The sequence below is a fragment of the Haliotis rubra genome, unplaced genomic scaffold, assembly GCF_003918875.1.
Source record: "Haliotis rubra isolate DU_JTF1 unplaced genomic scaffold, ASM391887v1 Scf297, whole genome shotgun sequence".
NCBI classification, from domain to species: Eukaryota; Metazoa; Mollusca; class Gastropoda; order Lepetellida; family Haliotidae; genus Haliotis; species Haliotis rubra.
Window position 1 is genome coordinate 678,641 of NW_025766965.1, and position 11,669 is coordinate 690,309.

The 11,669-nt window shown below is 40.5% G+C and overlaps 1 protein-coding gene across 1 annotated transcript in view; it reads right to left on the reverse strand.

Annotated features, from left to right (window-relative positions):
* LOC124282268 overlaps positions 1-10,080 on the reverse strand; it is a 38,429-nt gene extending 28,349 nt beyond the window's left edge. The window contains exon 1 of the mRNA XM_046718222.1: positions 9,806-10,080. The gene's annotated coding sequence lies outside the window, so the exon portion shown is untranslated. The remainder of the gene's footprint in view (positions 1-9,805) is intronic.
* Positions 10,081-11,669: the final 1,589 nt, after the last annotated feature.

Sequence of the window (11,669 nt, forward strand, 5' to 3'; positions counted from 1 at the left end):
TTGTCAACAGAATGTGAAGCAAACAATACATGCTTTTATCGCTTACAAAATTTTGAATGTCGGAGATATGTGATTTTGCTTCTGAGCTTTGTCGGAATCTACATGACTCGAATATGTACAATAAATTTTACATATGGCGAATTATAACGTGACATGCTGCTCATACATGAGTATATTAATACCGCATGATTGATACCAAGTATGATAGTGTTCAAAATGTCCTTGACATGTGTAGATTTAATTTAGATATTATTTTATATGAGTAGGAAACGTGTTCTATATATGCTGGTTTGTGAGTTTTTGTTTTACGCCGCACTCAGCAATATTCCAGCAGTATGGCGGCGGTCTGTAAATAATCGAGTCTGGACCAGACAATCCAGTGATCAACAGCATGAGCATCTATCTACGCAACTGGGATTCGATGACATGTGTCAACCAAGTCAGCAAGCCTGACCACCCGATCCCGTTAGTCGCCTCTTACGACAAGCATGGGTAACTGAAGACCAATTCTAACCCGGATCTTCACGGGTCCCTACATATGTAGGAAGCTTGTTTCTATAAATGAAGGAAGCTTTCTCTAAATATGATTGGCTCTATACATGTAGGAAGATTGGTTCTATATATGTAGGAATTCCGGTTGTATAAATGGAGGAAGCCTGGTACTAAATATAGTAAGAAACCTGGTTCTAACCTCTTTATGGGTCATTTAGAAGCTGGTATGACGAAAGAGAGCACAATCAAGTGATAACGGTGTTAGCATCTACACCGTAACGACGCATCTATTGAATAATTAAAAAAAAGTTGTCAGTCCATAAAACATAATTGTCCTCCCTCCGGACTTGGATCTATATGTGTAGGGAATTGGTTAGGAAACATGGTGGTTCTATAAATGTAGGAAGATTGGTTCTATAAATATATGAACCATGCTTCTATATATGTAGGAATCTGGGTTCTATAAATGTAGGAAGCTTGGTTCTATATATGGAGGAAGATTGGTTCTATAAATATATGAACCATGCTTCTATATATGTAGGAATCTGGGTATTATAAACGTAGGAATCTTGGTTCTATATAATGTAGGAAGATTGGTTAATGCTAGTGAGTGAGTGAGTACAGTTTTACTCCGCTTTAGCAACAGCCCCCCAATACCACTTCGGCGGGCGGACACCTGAAATAGCTTCACACATGTTACCCACGTGGGGAATCGAATATTAGGCGTGGAGAGCGAACACTTTAGCCAGTAGGCTACCCTATGATAGTGTTCAAGATGTTCTATACATGTCTAGATTATATATGTATTGAATACTTGGAACTACACACGCAGGAAACATGCTTCTGTATTTACTATGTATACATCATAGTGCAATATTTGTGTACAATATGTCACATTGATAGTGAACCACATGGTACAAACAATGTCTATTATATGCTATATATCATGTTGATTCTGTGGTGTATATTATATGCTATATATCATGTTGATTCTGTGGTGTGTATTATATGCTATATATCATGTTGATTCTGTGGTGTATATTATATGCTATATATCATGTTGATTCTGTGGTGTGTATTATATGCTAGATATCTTTTATGGTATATGGGGGGTGTTATATGGTATATATACTAGCGTTTTACGCGATATATGGCATATGTACTACATCGTACGTATGTGCATTATACGACAGAATTATTTGTCAGTGATGTCTTTTGAAACTGCTCATGCACTCTCTAAACTCAACATAACTTTATTCCTCTAAATGTTACGGACATCGAACACATGTAAGGTTGTCCATAGTTAGGGACAAACGGCGGTCCGCTAAAATATGAACTATGGAAGGCCTTGAAGTTAAAACTTGCTGTTGATATTAAAACGATATATCGACAGACTGTAGTTTGCAGGGTTTCATTGTATTGAAACCTTCCCGAAACGAATTTCATTTATCTAAAGCAGAGTGGAAATGATCTTTGATCTGGTGTTTATTATTGAATTTAACAAAGTTAAATTTACATTCATGATGCTTTTATATATGTTACTTTTGTTGTTGTTGTTGTTGTTGTTGTTGTTGTTGTTGTCTTGACACTTTGTATACTACAGTTTTTTACTTTTGTTTTGTGATATATGACTTAAATTTTATGTGGTCTTTGGTATCATATTTGGTTTACGATTGTTCTTCTGGAATTCTTAGTAACTGGTTCGCTCCCTGAATAGGTTGGTAATTGTTGTTTCTACGAAATTACAATATATGTCAGTATACCTCGCTAGAACATCGGCCGATGACCTTCCGTACACTATAAACGGCATAAAACGAATTTAATGTTCAAACTGGGTACATGATCTCTAAATCCCCATTGAAGGTCTCTATATATACACCCTGATCATGCGTACCGTTCCATTCTACGCCCGGTCACGTTGTGCCCACCTTCATAGTAAACGTTGGACGTCGGGGCAATGTGTAAAATCACGTGTATTGTGACGCCCACAATAACATTCTGGGCGTATCAATAACACTTAAGTCGCACAAGAATAGGCATTTACACTCAAAATGCTTAGCGCCATATTTGGATCCTGTCGAAGGTGCTTGGTCATTGCTACTATCGTTTAATGGCAGGCTGACACGAACTGGTTTGGCTAATGCGTGAATGAAAATAACAGGCATTCTATGTAATAAACATTTTGTTGTAAACATTTCACTCTTTGAGTATTTCAGACTGTTTTAGAGTTAGTGCAATGTTGTTAAACGTGTTGAGGCTGGAGGGTTAGCCCAGTGGTAAAGCGTTCGCTCGTCACGTTGAAGACCTGATGTCGATTTTACTGACGTGGTGCGGAGGCCTCACTTTGGGAAATCTTTCGCACTTCCAATTTTCTTTCATTCCACTGGGATACACATATGAAGAGGGTCAGGGGTGAAAAGGGAGGGGGGAGTTGTAGTTGTCGGAATCGAAACCGGGAATTGAAAATCACTACCTGTTTCAACTACCAATCATGAGAATGAATAATTCGGTAACTACAATATTTGATAAGAGTGATGCACGAAAAGCAAAAAATAATGTTTATTCATTTGTTTGTGTTTCTTCAAATAATGAAATATTTTCTCTTCTTTTTTTCACGTGTTTTTGAAACGCAGTAATCATGTCATGCGGTTTTATATACATTCCCCTAAATCTATACACGGGTGACTAGTTATCTCAATCTTAACTAATCCATCAATCGCCGATACATAGCCTAAAGACGTCCCACGTTACAGGAGATGCTCCATCTGAAATAACAACCCCAAGGACATACTAATCCCATGACTCACAAATAACAATGGCTGAATTATTTCGAATCAGTTGTTTAACACGTTATTATTATTCTGTTCATTATTAGTACTTGTTATTGCTATTTTTGCAATCAAGTCAATATTTTTACACTCGTGATGGAAATGTATATCCTTGTGTCTCATCTTAACAAAAATATATTTCGACAGAAAAAGCAGTGGATATATCATTATGATTTGTCAAAATACAAAGACGTAATGAATCAGGCTTAATGTAGTGCAATCGACATACATTTATCAAACTTGAAGTTCATGGAGAGGTCGGTGAACAATCACGACATATTCCATCGATTCCGGGTATGACGAAGTATTATTTAGGGATTTATCATTAACAAATTATGTGGTAGTAAAGGACCTTGGTTGAGACCATAACGAGAACATATGCCATGCACAGTAAACATCTCTTTAACTCGATATCCATAACTAGATATGTCCTGACGATAATTCGACATAAATTCACTCAGCAATGTTTTGTACAACGTGGCCGAGACTTCGAAATAACGAAGTACAACTTTCGACATATCCCCGTTTCGTGAGCTCTAAGTGGTATGTAGCGCTGACATGGTTTGTACAACGTGGCCAGAAAATCGAGATAACGAGGTATAACTTTCCACATATTCACGCTTCGTAAGCTCTACGTGTCATATAGCGTTGACATGTTTTGTACAACGTGGCTGATACTTCGAGATAACGAGGTATAGCTGTCCACATATCCCCGCTTCGTGAGCTCCACGTGCCATATAGTGCTGACATGTTTTGTACAACGTGGCCGATACTTCGAGATACCGAGGTATAGCTGTCCACATATCCCCCGCTTAGTGACCTCCACGGGTCATATAGTGGTGACATGTTTTGTACAACGTGGCCGATACTTCGAGAGAACGAGGTATAGCTGTCCACATATCCCCCGCTTAGTGACCTCCACGTCATATAGTGGTGTGACCTCTTCGAGAGAACGAGGTATGTCATATAGTGACCTCCACGGGTCATATTGGTGTACAACGTGGCCGATACTTCTAGATAACGAGGTATAGCTGTCAACATATTCCCCGCTTAGTGACCTCCACGTGTCATATAGCGCTGACATGTTTTGTACAACGTGGCCGATACTTCGAGATAACGAGGTATAGCTGTCCACATATCCCCCGCTTAGTGACCTCCACGTGTCATATAGCGGTGACATGTTTTGTACAACGTGGGCCGTCCACATATCCCCCGCTTCGTGAGCTCTCTAGATAACGAGGTATAGCTGTCCACATATCCCCCGCTTCGTGAGCTCTACGTGTCATATAGCGCTGACATGTATTGTACAACGTGGCCGAGACTTCGAGATAATGAGGTATAGCTGGCCACATATCCCCCGCTTCGTGAGCTCTACGTGTCATATAGCGGTGACATGTTTTGTACAACGAGGTTGGTACTTCGATACAACGAGGTTTAACTCTCCACACATTGGCGGATCCAGGTGGGGTGTGTGTGTGTGTGTGTGTGTGTGTGTGTGTGTGTGTGGTTCAGGGTCCCTCCCCCCCTTGAAAATGACTTAAGACTACATTGAAGATGTTTTGGGCGTTGGCGGAGCCAATGGGGGCTGACACCCCCACCCCCCACGCCCTTTCAAAATTCCCGGATCCGCACATGCCACATATCTCCGCTTCGTGAGCTCCACCTGTCATCATATTCATGTTTCATTGGAGTCAACGTGTCATACAACGCTAACAAGTTTTGGATAGCTGTACCCGTCGCACCCACTGTACTTTAAGTAAGTAACTGTACTGTGAGGTGTGACAGTGTTGAACTGACTGTAGGTGACGCCCTGTCCCCTTTCATGTAACCCCCGCCCCGGCCAATATCAAATCCTTTTGAGACGATTCCAAACTCTGCGTGGGGCATATCTATTTTGAAATAGTTCGTTTGACAGCTGCATCGAGTGTCTAGTGCCAACAAAGGACACTTATAACACATTCCCATGAACTCACTTGTAAAAGTACACAGTTGGGAGCGTGATTGATGACGCTATTCTACATGGGTATGGATCTGTTAACGAATTTCTTGGTGGGGCAAGGGGATACGCCCATCTTTTCGCGATCACTTGGTATCATCACTTTTTAGTGGCGATTGATAAACTCATGCTCACCATATAGCCGGATTCGTACAATCGATACTTGTGAATATTGAAAGGGTTTTGGGCGGTTTTAATTACAAGACGGGAAGTAGTGTTGTGGTATCCTTTAAAAAAACAAAATACTATGTATAACATTACATTTCACCAACTGACTGATTGTGTCACGTTAAGAAGGTAAAACATGTGTGAGTTAGTTTTTTACTCAATTTTGAAAAGCATTCGATATATATGACAGCGAGTGAGTTTGATGAGGGAGGAAATCCCGAAGTAACGCAGGTCTTCATACTGAAACTCACGAACACGGGTATGGTGATCTCAAATCTTAAAAACGTAATCAGGTAGAATGTGTGATTTTAAACCACGATCACATGTTCCTGGTACACTAAGGGGAGGCAACCTGCACGTGGAATCATATGCGCCACCCGTGCTCTATAAACTTGAACCAGTCATTAGATCGTTGAGCGTGGACGTTTACCATTTGGATTATATATGCACGGGAATGCCATGACAAACCAAGAATCTACATCAGGTTGGTTGGTTTGTTGTTTAACGCCGCACTCAGCAATATTCCAGCTATATGGACGCGGTCTGTAAATAATCGAGTCTAGACCTGACAATCCAGTGATCAACAGCATGAACACCGATCTACGCAACTGGGATACGTTGACATGTGTCAACCAAGTCAGCGAGCCTGCCTACCTGATCCCATTAGTCGCCTCTTACGACAAGCAGGGCTCCAGATAATTTTTCATGATCAGGAGTACGTACTCCTTATTTTTTCAATATAGGAGTACTGGAAAACAATAAGAGTACATTTAGAGTACTGAATGGAATTTAATGGCGTATCAGTAATCTTGTGTTTCGTTTCATATATGCACCACAACATTGCTACTCTTGTGTAAACAGGTCACTAAACAATAAAACAATACTTTTTCAGATAAATACGCCTGTAAATGATTCTGAAACCGTACACCATTGCTGTGGTCTGTATCTGCTACGTTTTTAAAATTGTTTCCTACCGTATCGTGCTTATTTTATATCCGTACATACGCCGATACAGCCCTTATCTGGAGCCCTGGACAAGCATAGGTTACTACATCCACTATAGTGGAGATTGATTGTAACGTATACCCTGGAGATTATCGAGGATGAGGTTACTAAAGATCAATTCTAATCCGTATCTTCACGTGCTTCCTATATCAGAGATTCGAACCCGAGACCATAGATGATGTGCTACTAGATAATGTGCTGTAGTTTATATTGTGGAATACGTCCGACGTGAGGGTAGTTCGTATATAAGTTTTGAAACGTAAATAATCAGCTGTGCCCATATCTGAAATGAACTCGCCTGCAAGTTATGTATAGCTTTTCAGTGTAATATGTACATTAGCATCAAGTAAACTGGTACAACTCCATAGCTGTAGTGCAGGGCCGTGTCGAACTTACTCACGAGCTGATGACAAACATCATCTGGAGCACAATGGCTTCATGCAAGGGTAGGCAACGGCTCAAGTACATGCTGACCCATCTGAAATCTAACGCTAAACTCAACACACCCGTTTGTGAGTAACTATATATCATATGCGTGCGGGGTGAAGTTCTAAAGGTATGAACGAAACGAACATTTTCTGCTAAAAGGACAATGTTAGGCGTCAACCACCAGTGGTATGATGCATCTGCGTCACGTCAACCAAAATACCGGGTTCGATTCTGAAGTTGAGTCAATGGTTTGTCTCCTCCAGAGTCGATTGCTGCTTTTCTCAAAATGTCACCCTTTACAAAGCTTCTACATCTCGTTTAATTCTCTCCGTCGTAGTTTGGACATACTCTCCACCCCAGACAGACCAGTTCGACAAATATCGGCGTATATCAATCCACGAAATGCGATATCAGTTACTGATCCCAAGTCGTCGGTCAATATATGCTGATCTTTTTATAAAGCGGCTTAGTGTATTAATGAATATTTTATATCACAGACACGCTGTACAAAGATTTGATTAAGCTTTATGGCTCGGGGTGTGAGGCTATGAAGGGTACGAACTACATGTATCTGTACGACTGTATCAAAGAGGATTGAATGCACATGTATATGTAATTGCAGGATGTCCATTTGGAGGGAGGTCTGATAAAGATTCTTATATACATGTATAGAACTCGTGCATAGAAAGTTGTAGGAAGAAAGTTGTTGTCATTCAGTCATAGTTTTGCCACATATGTTCATCTGTTTCTTCCCTCACATATACATTAATAGGTATATATATCAAAACAATAAAATAATAATGATAATAATAAACCAGCCTGATTTTGTCAGGACCACAGACCTCTCTCTGCTGCATTTTACATTAATCTGTAAAATATAATAATAACTGCTAATATGTACTATTAATGTAAACAAAAGTACTGGCTTTTAAAGACTTAGAGATGGCGTTGATCGCTTATAATAATATCAAGGAATGTTTTGACTTGTCGAAGCTTGACTACACTTAGCTCAGTGCTAATGCTATCGGCACAGTTCTCTCCTGTGTGGTACTAATGGGTTGTGAGCATTGTATATCTAACACATCCCTATACGTCTATTATTGTCAAATCCTTCATCGAGGCGAATCAGAGAATGTCACTTGTCACCTCGCCTTGACGATGACAGATATAGGGCGACTGAGGGGACACGTCTGTCTGAGATTTCACATAACCTCTCGACAACTTGTACATAATGGTAGTATTGATGGTTTAACAGTCAACCGTCAAAGCTTAAATCCGTATACACCTCTCGACAACTTATAAATAGTGGTAGTATTGATGGTTTAACAGTCGACCGTTAAAGCTTAAATCCGTATACACCTCTCTACAACTTATACATAGTGGTAGTATTGATGGTTTAATAGTCGACCGTTAAAGCTTAAATCCATATACACCTCTCGACAACTCATACATAGGGGTAGTATTGATGGTTTAACAGTCGACCGTTAAAGCTTAAATCCGTATACACCTCTCGACAACTAATACATAGTGGTAGTACTGGTGGTTTAATAGTCAGCCCGTTAAAGCTTAAATCCGTAGACACCTCTCGACAACTAATACATAGTGGTAGTACTGGTGGTTTAATAGTCAGCCCGTTAAAGCTTAAATCCATATACACCTCTCGACAACTCATACATAGGGGTAGTATTGCTGGTTTAATAGTCGACAGTCAAAGCTTAATCCGTATACACCTCTCGACAACTAATACATGCATATAGTGGTAGTACTGGTGGTTTAATAGTCAGCCCGTTAAAGCTTAAATCTGTATACACCTCTCTACAACTAATACATAGTGGTAGTATTGATGGTTTAACAGTCGACCGTTAAAGCTTAAATCCGTATACATCTCTCTACAACTTATACATAGTGGTAGTACTGGTGGTTTAACGGTCGACAGTCAATGCTTAATCCGTATACACCTCTCGACAACTAATACATAGTGGTAGTATTAATGGTTTAATAGTCAGCCCGTTAAAGCTTAAATCTGTATACACCTCTCGACAACAATAATACATAGTGGTAGTATTGATGGATTAACAGCCGGCCCGTTAAAGCATAACACTCTTTAATCCGTCTACACCTCTCGACAACTAATACATAGTGGGGGTATTGATGGATTAACAGCGGCCCGTTAAAGCATAACACTCTTTAATCCGTCTACACCTCTCGACAACTGATACATAGTGGTAGTATTGATGGATTAACAGCCGGCCCGTTAAAACATAACACTCTTAAATCCGTCTACACCTCTCGACAACTAATACATAGTGGTAGTATTGATGGATTAACAGCCGGCCCGTTAAAGCATAACACTCTTTAATCCGTCTACACCTCTCAACAACTAATACATAGTGGTAGTATTGATGAATTAACAGCCGGCCCGTTAAAGCATAACGCTCTTTAATCCGTAGTATACCCGTTATATTGTAAACTCGTAGATGTTTGATGCGAACTCTTTAATCTGTGTGACTTTCTTGTACGGATTACATAAGTGTTATTATAAGCGCCCATAGCCAGAAAAGTCACACACCGTGACGTATGTGACTAAAGAATTCAGAATTATCATCTTACCGGTGAAGGGGGTGGGGCCGGGTTGGCTACAACAACTGCACCGTTTACCACATCCTCGATAATCTCCAGGGTATACGTTCCGATAAATCTCCATTATATACTAGTGGAGATATCTCCATTATATACTAGTGGAGATTTATCGGAACGTATACCCAGGAGATCATCGAGGATGCATTTACCACGGTGCTGTAATTATGTAGATAACACACCGACAGTAAACACGGGTGAAGTTACCATTTAACATTACAGATTAGATACAACTAACATTATTGCTTACCTCGATCACAGAAACAGCAGGGTATGTTCTCCCATCAGATATAAGTAATCCTATATTCGAAAAGTTCTGTGGGGGACGGTCGGGGTTACCCCCAAGTATCCTCACGCCTCACCCCTCGGGTCTTAACCTCACACGGATACTTCGAATTCCCACTGACCACGGCTATCACTGAAAACGACGGTAAATATCCAACCCAACTGGTTTCACAGCCCGACGCGCTCCCCAGCTAGACTGGTTTCAATGACAGAGCGTCAACTAATATGCGCTAAGCAAGCACACCGCGTTCGATAACATACATAAATAAGCTTTCAAAAATCCCGTCTTATAATTCGCAGTGAAAACTCAACGGGGCGTGACACAAAATTGTTTGCTTATCCGCGTTCGTGCGATTTGCTCAGCGCTCCGGGATGCTTGAACACGTTGGAACGCCTCTGATTCAACTTGTTAAGTTTGATAGCTTTCTTGGCTGATTAGATTTCGATCTGACGCGGTACAGGAAACGGGTTCGATTTATTGATTGTCAAATCGATTCCTTGGGCTGTTATATGTGCATGTGAAATTACCCGTCAGCCATTAAGTGTTTGACCAGTAAATACAATTTAATGAGTGGAAACGATCTTTCGTGGTTACTGTTTATTAAAAAGAGGTACTCATTCAGTAAGATTCTGCAGTCATTTGCTCGACATGTGGAGTTTTTAACGCTGCGGTGAATTATTAGAGCGAAATATATTGCGTAATAACTACAAAACAGGTTTGAGGTGGGCTTTGTCGGTATATATATACAGGGCCAGTTAACGACGTTGCTCAGTCGTGAAAGGTACAGTACACTGGCTACCCACAGAACATCACCGGTCCTGTCATTTATAGTCACGATCTGAAGGATGGGGATGGTATCAAAACACTTTATATCCTTTTCGGCGACTTATTTCTCTTGGTTTTTTTCCTTGAGGATTCTGCCGCAGAAACGTTTGTGACTCATCTCAAACACGAAAGTAACTGTCAACAATAGGTGTTCATTTGTTTATTTGTAGCTACATGGAGCACTCACTAATATTCCAGCTACAACTGCTTGTAGAATATCGAGCCTGAGGCAGGCAATACAGTGATTGATAATATAAGCAACAAACAATATTGTAACCGTCGGGTCACAATGACATAAAAGTTATGCTAGTCTGACAATCAGATCCATTTATAAACACGTCTGTTTCTATAGGTTACCATTCAGGGTTGGTTGGTTTGTTGTTTAAAGCCGCACTCAGCAATATTCCAGCTATACGGCGGCGGTCTGTAAACAATCGAGCCTGAACCAGAAAATCCAGTGATCAACAGCATGAGCATCGACCTACGTAAGTGGGATACCATGGCATATGTCAACCAAGTCAGCGAGCCTGACCTCCCGATCCCGTTAGTCGTCTCTTACCAAGTGAAGACTGCTGAAGATCAATTCTAAGCCGGGAGACAAACATGGGTTACTGAAGAGCAATTCTAACCCACCATTCACAGAGGGACAGGACCATAAACACAGTCACAATGATTTCTGGCACAGGTTATGATGGCAGGGGGTGATATAACTAGTCATCTGGGTATTCTTCATCACAGTTTATGTCAACCAGCGGATTCAACTGTCCGACTAGTGTAGTGGCCTCCATAATTTGCTGTCCTCTTGACCCTTCTGGACTCTGGACTTATTTACACAATAAAAACAAGCGATTGTAAATACGATTTTTGTCAAAGAAGGATATCTTCGTTTCCTGAAGATTATTCAATTCATGTTTGCTTTAGAAAGTGTTAATGCAGCTCAGACTGATGAAACATCCGGGATGTCCAGTTTTAATTTGACTGGGTCATAGCAGAGCCCCCATAT